Raw genomic sequence first — 15024 nt, forward strand, 5'->3', positions numbered from 1 at the left:
GAAAAGTATTGCAGTTTTTTCAGTTCGTTCACCTACTTCAATCTTTAATAGCCGTGTACATGCTATAGAATCCCCACAAACTTACCATCCTGATACTATCTTTGCATAGTGTGCATGCAGGAAGCTAGCAATGCTGCAAAGCTGTTGATATTTCCATTGTACTAGTAATTTATGCAACGGACCAAATGAATCTTTCTCATTTCCACAGAGGCCTCAACCAATTTTTTGTGCAAAAATGTGGAAAAAAAGAAAATGAGAATTTATTTTGTTAGACTTCAGCTAATTACCAAATTTTTAGAATAACTGAAATTAAAATCATGAATTTGATAGATACTGGCATTTCAAATTGACCTCTAGGGGTCACACATCCTGGAAGCTTGTGGTGAGTGGACAAAATCACTACCTACATCAAGAAGAATTTCTCAATTATTTCCCCCCCAAAATGTTTCCCCCCAACCAGGTTAACCTGGCAATGAGTATAGTATATAGTAAAACAAATGATATTGTTGATAGAAGGGAAGAATACCACCTAAAAAAGTGCTGGGATGTGTGACCTTTAAGGGTCAGAAAGTGCCAGGATGTGTGACCTTTAGGGGTCAGAAAGTGCCAGAATGTGTGACCTTTAATGGTCAGAATGTGCCAGAATGTGTGACCTTTAAGGGTCAGAAAGTGCCAGAATGTGTGACCTTTAAGGGTCAGAATGTGCCAGGATGTGTGACCTTTAGGGGTCAGAAAGTGCCAGAATGTGTGACCTTTAAGGGTCAGAAAGTGCCAGAATGTGTGACCTTTAAGGGTCAGAATGTGCCAGGATGTGTGACCTTTATGGGTCATACATATATACAAGCCCAGCTGTTCCAGCTTAATTGACCCAATAGTTGTTGGGATATAACAATGAATAATTATACACTGACTTACATCCTGAACATCATCACTGACATCATCATCACTGACATCATCATCACTGACATCATCATCATCACTGACATCATCATCACTGACATCATCATACACACATTGGAGGCAACAAAAACAATTGGTAGTGAAAGTCCTAAGAAACTATGAATGGATTAAAGTTCCATAAAGTGATTGAAATTAACACATTTTTGATAATGCAAAATAATAGTTCCGCATAGTTAGTCTATGATATTATCCCATGGCAGCCAAATTGAAACCAATCAGTTAACAAATAATGCATCCCTGGAAAAAAAAGAGAGAAAATAAGATCATTACAATATGAATTAGTCAGAATAGAGATTAGATTTACTTAGGTTTATTTTTTATTATGACATTTGACATTTGTACACCTTTAATGTTTGTAATTTGATATATTTTTGACACATCTTTAACATTTGTCATTGACACATCTTTAACATTTGTCATTGACACATCTTTAACATGTGTCATTAACACATCTTTAACATTTGTCATTGACACATCTTCAGCATTTTCCATTGGCACATCTTCAACACTTGTCACTGATATATCTTTGATATGTCATTGAAACATCTTTATTAGAGCTTGTCATTGCTATATCCTTAACATTTGTCATTGACTCATCTTCAGCATTCGTCATTGACACATCTTTAACATTTGTCATGTGATATATTTTTGACATTCTTCACTTGGTATATTTTAACAATTGCTAGGCTAGATAAAAAAAATTGTGTGGCTGCGATATCCCTACCATGCCTAATATTTATTGCATACCCTAAACTTGTTTTTGGCCAAATGTGAAAAAATTATAACACAAGTTTTCAAGGAGATGAATGAATCTGAATTTAAAGACCAGAATTTCAGACAAATAGGAATATTTACTGTAAACATCATAAAACTCAAGTTTTGCAAAGTACTGTAAAATACTTTATTTTAGCTGGAATTAATTTTCGCTGAAAAGACATTTTGGGTGTTTTGTATGGAATTTATTTTAACTGATTTTTGACAAGTTGAATGTAAAATATAGAAAAAAAAGATATATTCACTGGATTTTATTTTTACTGAATCATTCCTTCAGCAAAAATAGCGAAAATTAATTCCAAGCGAAAACAAAGTATTCCACAGTAATCTGCAAGCTAGCACTAAGTATTGACAAATAAAGGAAAACATAAAAAAAAAAATATTTGCCCCGCCCTGCCTTACTTGTACAGTACATGTTTTTGGAACCTTTTTAATTTATTTTTGTCTGCCTTTAAAATCGATTATATCCTGCTGGTGATAACTGTACCCCGGTAGTCACCTAATGAAATTAACATAATTCCAAAGCTTAGATTATCCGTCTTTGTCTCGCATATCAGATAAAAATGAACATAAACAAATAAATTACCTTTATAAAATCAAATAGATCAAGTCATGATAAAGTCAAGGTTGACGCCACATTTCGTAAAATACCAACGTTGCTCGCCAATCATATTATAATTAATGAAAAGGTTATCAAGGTAACGAGTCATAACCAGATTATGTTTTGTTGTTACCATTGTTAATTTCACCTAACAGCAATTTCAAGGATGTATTTTTATCGAAAAATCAAGCATTTTTTTGTACAAGATCGATTTTATGTGCCAAACACACGTATAGGAATGACAAAACACCTCGATAATTAATAGAAACATTTAATAGTATATTAAACCAGCAATGCCGAATGATCTTTCTTACTTTGAACAATACCAAAATATATGTCTCAATTACCCTGCCAAATGCATGGAAAATTAACCACTTCATGTTGACAAGGTAAGTAATTCCCTCCTCCCACCCCAAAAAAATTACACTATTAAAGGGGGGGGGGGGGTAGTCACAATGATTGCGACTTTGATTGTTGCACAGTGCAACTATCAAAATTTAACTGGGTCATTTCTGGATGGAATGGAATGCATCAAAGACCACGATTAGGAGTCAAAGTCAGTATTTAGCGATTATGGTGAAGAGATCCAGACCCCCATTCATGCCTGCCACTGTGAGTGTGCGTTGGATTGTCAGAAAACCAACACAAAACTTGTGCATGCATAGCACTACGGCCATCACAGATTCTACATGTTTTAATAATATTTGAGACTGGACATTGCATTTTAATTTGCGCTCACTGCAAATCATCCCAGTCCGCTTTGTGTCCAACTCTGTAACATGTCGATTTCCATTTTATGATCCCTTTTATGACAATTAATACAATATTTGCATCGCCCATATACAGAGCAGAGGACACTTACATATTTATTTCTTTTCCATTTACTGCAAGATCTTGCATACTACGTGAAAGATCTGAATCTAACAACTGCTTTAAAAATCAAATAATTTGATTTTGAACATGAATTTGTTTTATAGTTGTTCAATGCCAAACATTTAATATTGACATAAATAAATAATTTCTGTTTAGGATTTTTAAAAGATCATACAGAACGATAAATCTCTACAAGCAGCTGACTGTAGTGTAATACACCTCTCTATATTAAATATCGTTACTGATAAATAATAGTTATAATGTTATAAATAAGTTAACGAATAAATAATTAGTGCCACATATAGTGTTCCATATGTCAAACTGTCGGAAGATACTAGAAATACTTTACGGTAACTCAATATTGAGAGAAAAAATCTGTCTATGCACATTGACTTATTTTAAATTATTTATTTAAAATAATATAATATTTTAGTTATGTGTTAATTTATAATGAAAAGACCTGAAAGAAATTCACAAGACAAATCGGGTTGTCCATCGCCCTAAAGAATATTTGCGATAAGACTGTGATTTCCGTCATAACGTGAAAAATTCATGACTGGTTAATGTTCTCTCTAAAGTCGCGCGTTTGTGACATGCAATACAGACGGGTATTTACTACCTTATGAAATCTTTTCGGTCAATGCAGATTGGAGGGAGTATGTGTACTTAGCGTCAGGTATTTATTTATTTTTTCTTCAGAAACAACATTCCATGATTTTAATTAAAATTAAAGCCTAGTTCAATGCCAAAACAAAAGAATAATGTAGTAGTAGTAGCGTATATGTTTACGTAAATGACATGTTTGTGTGTGGGCAAAAATAAGTCATATTTTCAATGATTTAGTATGCAATACATACATGCAACTATTGGATTATACTCGCTTCTATTGGAGATATGCTTTTAATAGAGAAAATACATGTATATGGAGTTGTGTGTTGCATTTAAGAGCAAATTTGGTTTCATTTTTTGAAGGCGCAGTAATTTCATTATTTGATCACAAAATACCAAATAATACGTCACACCTACAATAAAACTAGGTAGATAATAAACACCAATCTTTTTTTGATTAAAAAATGTTAATTATGCAAATTTGACAAATCAAACCTACAATAGTGCCAATTATTGATGTAATTCAGAGAAAATTGTAATAGTTAATTTAATTTTTGTATTAATTAAGATCCTGGCTTTTCAAAAAATAAACATATAATCACTTCTGAACAGTGCATACAAGTGCAAAGTATGATAGATAATAGTGTGAACTCTGATACTGGATCAAAAACACCGCAAATCGAGCCATATCATTCAACACAAAGCATCATGGGTAATCCAACCAGAGGGGAGGGGGCAGACCGACAGACAGACAGACAGACACACACGACTCAATGTATAGAAAGCAAATTTCAAATAGTTCTACTTCTCACGTTCTTGTCAAATGCAGCGGAGAATAAACAAAGGGTTGCCTGCTTTGTGATATATTTTCGGTATAATTCCAGTGGTAAAAATGACCATTAAGGGTGCCCATCTGCCGTGAAGGGTTGCGATAAGTGCGCCACAAGAAGGATACTTCTTTCTCTATTAAAGCAGGTCAGACTCAGCTGTCTAGTATATTGGTTTCACTCCCTCTGGTAATAGCTATTCGGATTACTTATAAGATATACGTCAACACAACAGAAAACAAACAAAAAAGTATCAACTATGGTATATATGCCCGAAAAAAACAAAAAAAACATAACATTGTATGATGAATCAAATAAAAAGCACCAATTTAACTATTTCAGCATATAGCCGGGGACTACCATGTAGCTGCATTGGCAGTGAATTAAACAGCCAGGCCAGGAGTGAGGTTTTCATTTTCGTAGGTGCTTGTCGGATAAGCACTCAAGTGAGACAAAAACGAGGAAGACGATGACGATAAGCCGATTAAGATTATCTGAAATGTGAAACTACTGTCAGACAGTGCAAGTTACATGTGACAGTGAATTACATACTCGCGGATTTGAATAATGGACGTATACATTATATGGTGTTTGGGAAAGCTCGCATAAATCCCTCTGTGTTACTTCTGTTTTAAATTGTAATCCACTGCGATAATCTTATTCTCATTTTCTCAACTTTCTGATAATCATTAATTAATTAATTGTATCAGGAGATTGAAAAAAAATTCAAACAAACTTACACACCCCACTCTTCTAAAAAAACACAATAACAACAAAAATTGGATTTTAATCTCTAGAAAAATATAGATATCAATTAATACCCAATGAAAGAGGTCAAGTTTATATATCAAACTCAAATTAAAGTTAGAAAAAAAAAAAAATGAGGGTACATCTGGGAAAAAGAGAAAAGGTTGCTAGGCAGAAATTATCTACTATTTCAATAAATCTGACAACAAATGCTGAGGACAAATTAACACATGACCAACAGTGGTTCCAAGCCAGTAATGCCGCATATAATGTTGAGAGGTCAGACACAAGACTTACTGTATCCTGCCTGATAAAACCATCATTGCACGTGAACCCCAAAGCTCTGAGGTGTTTCCAGAATATATAGTCCCCAGAAATATCAATTCAACTTTGAAAACTTGAGACAAATTATGTCTGTGCAAGTTTGAAAACTGTTATTAGAATCATAGGGAAACAATTTGAAAATCTATTTGTATGTAACTTCAGGGAAATATTTGGTATAAAAGGTGTCATTATACGTTATACGGCACAATGAGTATGTTATAAGGCACAATGCATGCCTTTTCACTTTATGGGAGAGTATCATACGAGTGCGCCTTCAAGGAATAGTGAAAACACTTGTTACAGCAGAATAATTACTCAGATTAAATGTTACCATGACTACAACAACATTCTCAAAAAACTGTTTACAGTAGCATCATTTTTTTTTTTTTTTATTTATTTGATGCCTACTCACATCCACCTGACTCACCACCCCCCCCCCCCCCAATTAAAATGACATAAACTGAAAACTTGCCAAATTTGATTTTTCAAAAATGAGAAGTACAAATAGTCGGAAGAGCAGGGATAAATTACCCTGCAAAAAAATCATACTTTTTCTTTCAAGTCATCAACAATCAATGATGACTATGAATAGGCTGATTTGAGTACCTAATTATCAAATTGTCCCCGATTACTCATTTTTTTCTTTTCCCCGCCATCTTACCAAATCAATAGGTATTGTTATAAAATGCCGTTGGGGAAATTATCGTCTACAATTTCAACCGTTTTTCTTTAATATAACGATAATGTTTTCAATTTTCCTCAATATCATCTTCATTCTGCATCGACACCATCAGCAATTTGTTGACATTTCTATAGCAGACGTTCTGAGTCTCAACTTCGCCAACGGCTATTATGTCATTATGAATTACCCGCTGTATAGCTGGAACAAATAAACAGAACACAATGCCTGTCAGCATCGCATGAAAGAAGCCTCTCCATTGGCTGATGTAATCAACTCTTCCTATCACAGTAACACTGATACTGACAGCTTAACCAATCAAAATCCTTCTTCAAAAAACAAAATAGATATACACTATCTAGTTTACTAGTATCAAGAAATTAAAGAGAAACAGGTTTTAAAAAAAAAATATTAATTGTAAAAAAATAAAAACCACACAATTTCAGACTGTAATACAACAAAAACCATCTTAACAACAAATGTCTCAAAATTTTGTCGACATTTTTTGCAAATTTGTAAGTATTTCTTCTGTAATTTTGGATTGAATGTAGCATAATTGTGCAAATATCGGTCAATATCCAAAATAGTGGTGGCATACACACCTTTGGAATAGCGGTACCCTGACAAGTTGTTCTTTGTGACTGTATGGCTGTTAAAAATTTTGATGAAAAAACCTGGGTTACTCAAACAAGTTTTTTAATTACAGCCACTATTATTCATATGGAAACGAGTTTGGGAATTTTTATTTTCTCTCTACTTTCAATCTAGTTAGCTGCGGTTTATTTCAAAACCGTTGTGGAGCTGATGAATCAAAGTTTGAAATATTTTTGGGTCAAAAAGATCAGAGAATACATGATTCGCGATTAAAAACAATTTTTACGAATATTTCACCGTCAATTGCATGCGTGAAATTATAAATTATCGCGGTAATTTTGTTTAAAGTTAGAAAGAAATAAAATACTGGAAAAACACAATGTACCATGAATATTGACTGAACACAGAGATTTGACAGAGCAAACTTCAGCAATACTGGTATCTTATTGCTACTTGCATCGGCAATTCTGTATTTAAAATTAATTATTAAACTATTCCAGTTTCATTGTACATCTGCAAAAGAAGAAGAAAAAATCAAAACAATCCGTGGGTTCATCCGCATGACTTACACAGTATTTATCTTCTATCAATAATACATTCAGAGATAAATTGTTTGGAATAAAGTCTGACAATCAATTGTTAATGTCCCCGCGGAAACCCTAAGTTTTAAAGCATAATCGCTTTCACGGGATATAACATCGATATCTTAAAAGCTCAAATTTCAAATTTTCGCTTTACAAATTCTCTCTCTCCTATTTATGCATAAGAGACACAAATACTGGCCTCCAGTCACGGCTTTTCTTTGAAACAACATTGTCGCCGATCTTGGAACAAATAAATGTATGCAGTAATCTGGAGGGGATATTGTCCGGATTACACGGTAAATGAAAATATGGCTCAATGACAGCAATCGCCAAGTCAAAAGCAGACGTGTAAAAATGCGTTCAGAGGAATAATGTTTCAATTCAATGTTTTTTCTCTTTTTGGCTAAAGTGACAAGCAATAATTAGATATTATTGTTGTATTGATAAAGGGATGAAGGCACACGGATACATATCATCAGAGACTCAATAGCATGAAGAGTTTATCAAAGCAAGAGCAATTAAGCAAATACAGAAATGAGCGCATGTATCTAAATTAAACGATAATTGAAGCACAATGATCTTATAACTCTTAGCCTAACTAATTATTTACAAAACAGTCGTGTGTGAAACTGACTCGCAATCAGTCGTTATTGTCTACCCGGTTCAATTGTCCATCAGCGGAAGAAAACGAGCCGCACAATACACTTAATTAGCTGCGAATGTAACGTTCATTAACTGATGCCTTTCAATGGTAATCTTTGGGCATTAATATTGAACGTGTATCATTTGAAGTTTAATAATAGTATTATCAACGTTATATGATATCAGTGACTTAGCTTACGATGCCTAATTAGATATAACTGCACAGATGCGCCAACAGTCAAAGGCAGTTAACCGAAATACAACCCAATATAAAACAAAGTTTTAATAAATGTATTTGTTTTGTATGTTATACTGCCACACCACTGTTGTCGTATTGATAAATGTGCTAGGTATCTGAAGCAATTGACAGTAAAAAAAAAAATGGGAATATTAAGTTTTGATAAATCCAAATACTCTTTTACACGATTGTTTTCATCCACTTGACTGGTTTGGTCACTTTTACGGCATTTCGTACAAGGGTATCATCTGTCGTTAATATATGATTTGTAACCTGACAGGTTTGGTCACTTTTACGGCATTTTCGTACAATGGTATCATCTATCATAAGTATATGATTTGTAACCTGACAGGTTTAGACAATTTTTACGCCATTTTCGTACAATGGTATCATCTATTAATAACATGAGGATGGGATCAGTACAAATTTTCGGGGGTTTTCTCAATACCAACGATAACGTAAATATGATTTGTTAAAAATGATTACATCTTTTTGCATTGCGTCATTGCACTATTATCGTGTTTATTTCCTGTTAGAAAAAACTGTGAAAACTACAATTAAAAAACAAAACAATAAAAAGGTTTACTTAAGGCCCCTAAATGTCACTCATCCTGATACTTTCGGGAGGGGGGGGGGTCCCCTATAACAGCAGAAATTTCCATTATTATTATTCAATATTTGTCATGTTTAACTGTTGAACTTCAATAAATTCAAACTTCAAAAATTAATATTATTGACAGTGAATATGTACCATCAGAGAGTACCAGGATGTATGACCCAAAGGTCAAGTATAGTGCCAATAAGCTGTTACATCTGCAATGATGAGTGAACAAATAACAACTTTCATTATCTCGTTAAATTCAGCAGCTGTTCTCTATTGTTATGCGAGTGCATTATGTAATTGTAATCTTTATTTATTTTTATTTTTTTAAAAAACAGTAGTTACATAATAGTATGTACATCAGTTAAAAAATTCAAAATCTAAAAGCACCTATATTAAACTATTATTTAAAATTAAAAAAAAAAAATATTTGAAAACAAATTGAACAAAAAATATTTTCTTTTTCTAGGGTTAAAAAGGTAACAAATGGAATTGGATAGAGAAACTATTACCATACTAGTATTTGTGTTATTATGATTATTATTTTTAATTATTAAAAGGCAGTCTTCTTTTTTCATGGAACTATATATATATATATAAAGCATTGAATATATCTGTCACTGCTTCCCGTTATTTAACCAACTATTAAAAGCTCAAAAAAAAATGAAATGCCCCAGGTACTCCAGGCTGACAGAAATATAATTGCTGGATAACTATTCATAATAAGAAAGCCACATCAAAAAATGCCAAAATACATCACAACATGGCCCTCGGGGGGGGGGGAAACATCACTGTTTAGCAGGGTTTTTGAAATAAGAATGACACTTTGTTATCAATATTTATAATTACTCCTCTAAAAATGGGTAACGCAAAAATAAAATGATTATAACATTTGTTTTGCCACAAAAAAAAACAAAACATTGCAGCATCATGGCGACTGAATCTCACATGGCAGCGCAAAGTAAACACACGTCCTCCTCATCACTGGCTGCGTGAAAAACCCTAAGTATTATTTACCCTAGTTATTACCACACACCTACCATCCTATTAACCACCACACCCGACTGCGGTAAAGACTTCCCTAATAATATTGTAAACTCCTAAGTTGTCGCTGAATCCTCTCCTCTGTTACAATTCACCTCCCATACCAGCGAGCTATTGTTGTGCTCCCCAATTATTTTCTACCCGTGAGGAATGAAGAATACGCATAAGAACGAATAAAAGACTTTCGGGCTATTCATCGCAAGCCTTCCTTGTCATTTAGTTCTTTTCGCGCTCCTTTTCCCTTTCATCAATTTTTCTTAGAGATTTCCTCGTGTTTTGTTGCGTCTACTATAACCACTGTGGCTAACTCCTTTGTGTACTTTTTTACAATAGCATGTCCCCCAGCAAGGGGATGGCCCATTCAGCCTCAATAATGTGTTATCCTTGCAGGCATGGTTATTATGGGTCTATATCCCATCTTATCTTGGGGATGGGGAAGCTCGTCAAAAATAAAAAATAATAAGCTAAACATTTTGGAAATACTAGTGCCATAATATTGAGGATCTCTCGAGTATGCTTGGATGGATGGATGGAAAGGGGATAGAGGGGTTGACTCAGATGATTATAAAATGAATGAATGAATGAATGAATGAATGAATGAATGAATGAATGAATGAATGAATGAATGAATGAATGAATGAATGAATGAATGAATGAATGAATGAATGAATGAATGAATGAATGAATGAATGAATGAATGAATGAATGAATGAATGAATGAATGAATGAATGAATGAATGAATGAATGAATAAATAGATGAAATAACCATAAATAAAGAATAAATATTTTTTTTTACAAGCGGGAAATGGAATATTTGTCATTAAAGTCTCAGAGTAATGAAATTATGGTTGAATCAACAGATTTGGCAATTGACACCACATTAAAGTGGAAAATCACTGTCAGTGCCAAAAGAGTCCTAAATACCAAGTAAAGTCATGGATGTGAGCTTGCAAGGATGAGAGAGGACAGTGGCAGTGAAATGATTAGTCAATGTAATGGGGGGATGATATCGCCCCCCCCCCTCCCTTCTCCCCACTCAAGTCATAACTCTAAGTCTTAAATGTGATCTCTCTGTGTTGATTGGCAGCTACAATGAATGAGTCATTAACTAATGAAGGTACAGTCTTGAAAATTTTCAATACAACGTAGTGAAGCTAATCTTTTCAAAATCAATTTACCAGGCTACTTGTAGAAGACATCATCTATTTGGGAAATTGACATGACTGATAATGACGCACGAGTCCACCCGGATTTTCGTTAACACTAGTCATATTTTTGTTAATGTAACAGACATTCTCCACACCCACAGCTCAATGGGATGAGACATTTCCAATTATACCAGGAAAGCAACAACAAGGGTCATGTGACCATCTCATTTTGGCGGACGTATGTAACATATTTCACGCTAAAGCTATCACTTTCAGTGGTATTCATCGTGATATTTTTCAGAACGTCTGACCATATTTGCATCAATTGCATTCTATTGTCGGTGTCTGCAAGTTGGAAACTTTAATAGATAGTTAGTGCTTATTTACGTCTATTAGCACAGCTCGTTCTTTTGTGTGCCCGGCGATTGAAACTGATTGGGTGCATCTGGTCGAAATGCTTGCTGAATCTGTCGGTCATGAAATCAAAGCATAGAGGGCTTTCGTGTTGATCAAAGCGTGAATGGCGACAATGCTCACAGGGAGAAAAGACTACATATATACGGCATTGACAGACAAGCAGAACATGTATAAAAGACAAGATGGTTCAATTCATGGGCCCGACAATAGGATGCGGAATCGTGAATACGAAGTTCACGCAGTCATCTACCTAGTATTTGAGCTCATTAGAACATATACGACAGGTCAGCGTACAGGCGTCAGCTTCGGTGCATGAATACACCGAGATGAATTAACGCGCTACTCCTTGCACAATGGACACAGCAGATTAGGAATCCGCTCACAATCCCACCTTTCTGCTTACCACAATATGCTACTCTTATTTCTACTCGTCGGAATAATAGAGAAATATGAAAAGGAGAAATTGTGATTGGCAGGTACTTCAATCAACCAAAATGGTCACTTTGTTGTGTGTTTGTCACTTGGCTAACATGTGTCACTGACAACTTTTGTGCACTGAATGAAGTCTCTCATAACCCGGCGTAATATCGTTCGCTGCTTGAGCAGACACTGACAGACTAGAACATGTTTTCCCATGAAAGGTCCTTTTCTTTCCTTTCTGCTTTGAATTCATTTAAAAATAATAAGATTTATCTTGCTATGGTCAAGTGGCAAATTATCCCTCATCATATTCTAGAAATTCAAAAGGAGCTTCCTTTTCATGACAGCTGCCAACATTTTCTTGCTTTTATAGAGTAAATTTCATTTTTTTTTTTTTTTTGCTCTTCAAAATGTTTTTGTCAGCAAGCTGGAATATAGTATTGTTTTCACTCAGGTTTGGGATCATGTGTGGTGAAAACAAGATGCAGTTATCAGTTCCTAGCCCTACACGATTCTTCCTGCCAAGTAAGGATGATATGTGATGTAGAGTTATAAACGGAAATTTTAAATAGATACCATATCCATGGCAACATAAATAAAACTAAAAGTGACAGTCAGAAGAGAGAATATACAGAGGCCATCCACAATCTATAACATTTAAGTCAGTGAGAGTGACTAATCTACTGTTTGTTGGTTTTTTTTTGTATTTAATCGTTTTTCTATTTTGCCTCAATTTGAGCTTCCTGAATTTGTATACAAATATTGATGTTATAGATTATCCCTTTGACTCTTTGAACGACAATTTATATCACCTAACAGCAAATAAACATATAGGAGTTTTTTACTATAAGTTTTGATTACCAGTAACACCAGTAGCCAATGGGAAATGAAGTGTTGCTGGCATAATAACAAAGTATATAAACACTCAAAATATTAGTAGAAAAACTTGTGGTTTTTTTAAAAGACGAATCTAATGAGTCTGACTGATATAGTTAGTGAATGTCATTTCTTATTTAACACTGCTTATTGAGTGTTATTTTATAGTCTGTTTTAAAGATGCAACAGCTGGCCCAAACTAATTCTTTGGTTAATTACACATTTCCGGATATTTTTTTTCTTTTTTTTTTTTAAATTGTATTTATATAACTAATAAATTTAAATAAAACAAAATGGCGCTGATTAATGTTCTTCGGAACGTGGTAAGCTAGCGGTGATAGTAGTCAGCATTAAAATGATATCAAACAATATAAAAAATATCAAAGACATTCAAATTAGTATTGGTATCAAATAAGTGAACTAGTGAATAAAATAACTCCACTGTCTTCGTAGAGTTTCTTCCACAAAACAAAGTTAATAATGTAATGTAAATTGAGATTAATTATTTGCCATAGTTATTAGTGCTCCCACAAAATTCTTGCTATAACACAACCATGGTAGTTTATTTGGTTGTTGCCATAGCAATTACCATTGTTATCAACTTGTTACAAATCTCATAGAGGTTCACCCAAGGTACATACATACCAAGTACCAAAGTAATTGAGCTGGTAGTTTTCATGAAAAAGTCAAAATTTAAATTAATTTTTTTTTTACCAAAAATGAGAATTTAAGATATTGTCAAAATACATATTATTCATACAACTGACAAGCTAGTATCAAAAATAACTAATTAGTATTCACAGCTTAAATCAAAACAAACCTAACGTTGAACCAGTCTGTTCCACAAAGTTGGCCATCCAGTATGCAAATTAGATCATTACTATGCACAGATAAAATAGATTGAATGAACTAAAAGCAGATTCACTCTGCCATTACATATTTATCATACAATTAGGCAGCCAATATGCAAATTATCTCATTACTATGCATCGATAAAATCTATCAAAGAACCCAACTCTTGTATATTATGCATATTAAAGCAGGTTCGCTCAGTTCATTACATATTAATAAGTTTAGCTAGCTAGTATGCAAATTATCTCATCACTATACATAGATAGAATCTATGAAAAAACCTATAATATGCATAATAAAGCAGGTTCACTCAGTTCATTACATATTAATAAGATTAGCTAGCTAGTATGCAAATTATCTCATTACTATACATAGATAAAATCTATTAAATAACCTATAATATGCATATTAAAGCTGGTTAACTCAGTTCATTACATATTAAGTTTAGTAAGCATGCAAATTATCTCATTACTATGCATATATAAAATCTATTAAATAACCTAACTCACTTAGTTCATTACATAGCGGTATTTATCACTCAGTTTACCTAGCTAGTATGCAAATTAGATCATTACTATGCACAGCTTAAACATAAAACAAGCCTAACTATTGTACTCACCTAACAAAAGCATCACATTCATGTAGTTCATTACAAGTCATTCAATTGTACAGCTAGAATAAGTATTTGAAATTTCTCAAAATTACTAAACACTGCTTAAATTGGTTAAATCAACCCAACTCGAAAAAAAACCCTACTAAATGCAGGTATAAAATATTCATCTTGTTTTCATATTTGCTGCTGATTGTCAATGACATTTTAGGCCAAAACATGATACAACCAGGCCACTTACAAATTACGATGATTTCTGCCAAAATATTGTTATAAGTTAGTCAAGAAATGTTTTTATTTATGTTACAGGCTAGTCAAAAAATGTTATTATCAAGTAACATGTTACTGTACTAGAAATGTTCTCATTAGGTAACAAGTTAGTCAATAAATGCTCTTATCGTATAACAAGTTATAGTCAAGAAATGTTTTCTTCATGTTACAAGTTAGTTAAAAATGTTATTACCAGTTACGTTCAAGAAAGTTTCTCTTTATAGTACGTGTTACTGTTAGGAAATGTTTTCACCAGGTTACAAACAAGTCAAGAAATGTTCTCATTACTTTAATGTATAGTACTTTAAAGGAATTGCTCATTACGTTACAATT

General features: G+C 33.5%; 2 long non-coding RNA genes across 2 annotated transcripts in view; both read left to right on the top strand.

The window, feature by feature from the left end:
• Positions 1 to 15024, top strand: part of LOC144360320 (uncharacterized) — a 38295-nt gene that overhangs the window by 15384 nt on the left and 7887 nt on the right. The gene's annotated exons all lie outside the window — the stretch shown is intronic.
• LOC146750438 (uncharacterized) lies at positions 14611 to 14829 on the top strand. Its single transcript, XR_014930876.1, has 2 exons — positions 14611 to 14697; positions 14731 to 14829. It is a non-coding gene; the product is annotated as an uncharacterized LOC146750438 (long non-coding RNA).

Source organism: Saccoglossus kowalevskii, chromosome 1 (assembly GCF_978046115.1).
Source record: "Saccoglossus kowalevskii chromosome 1, keSacKowa6.1, whole genome shotgun sequence".
NCBI lineage: Eukaryota > Metazoa > Hemichordata > Enteropneusta > Harrimaniidae > Saccoglossus > Saccoglossus kowalevskii.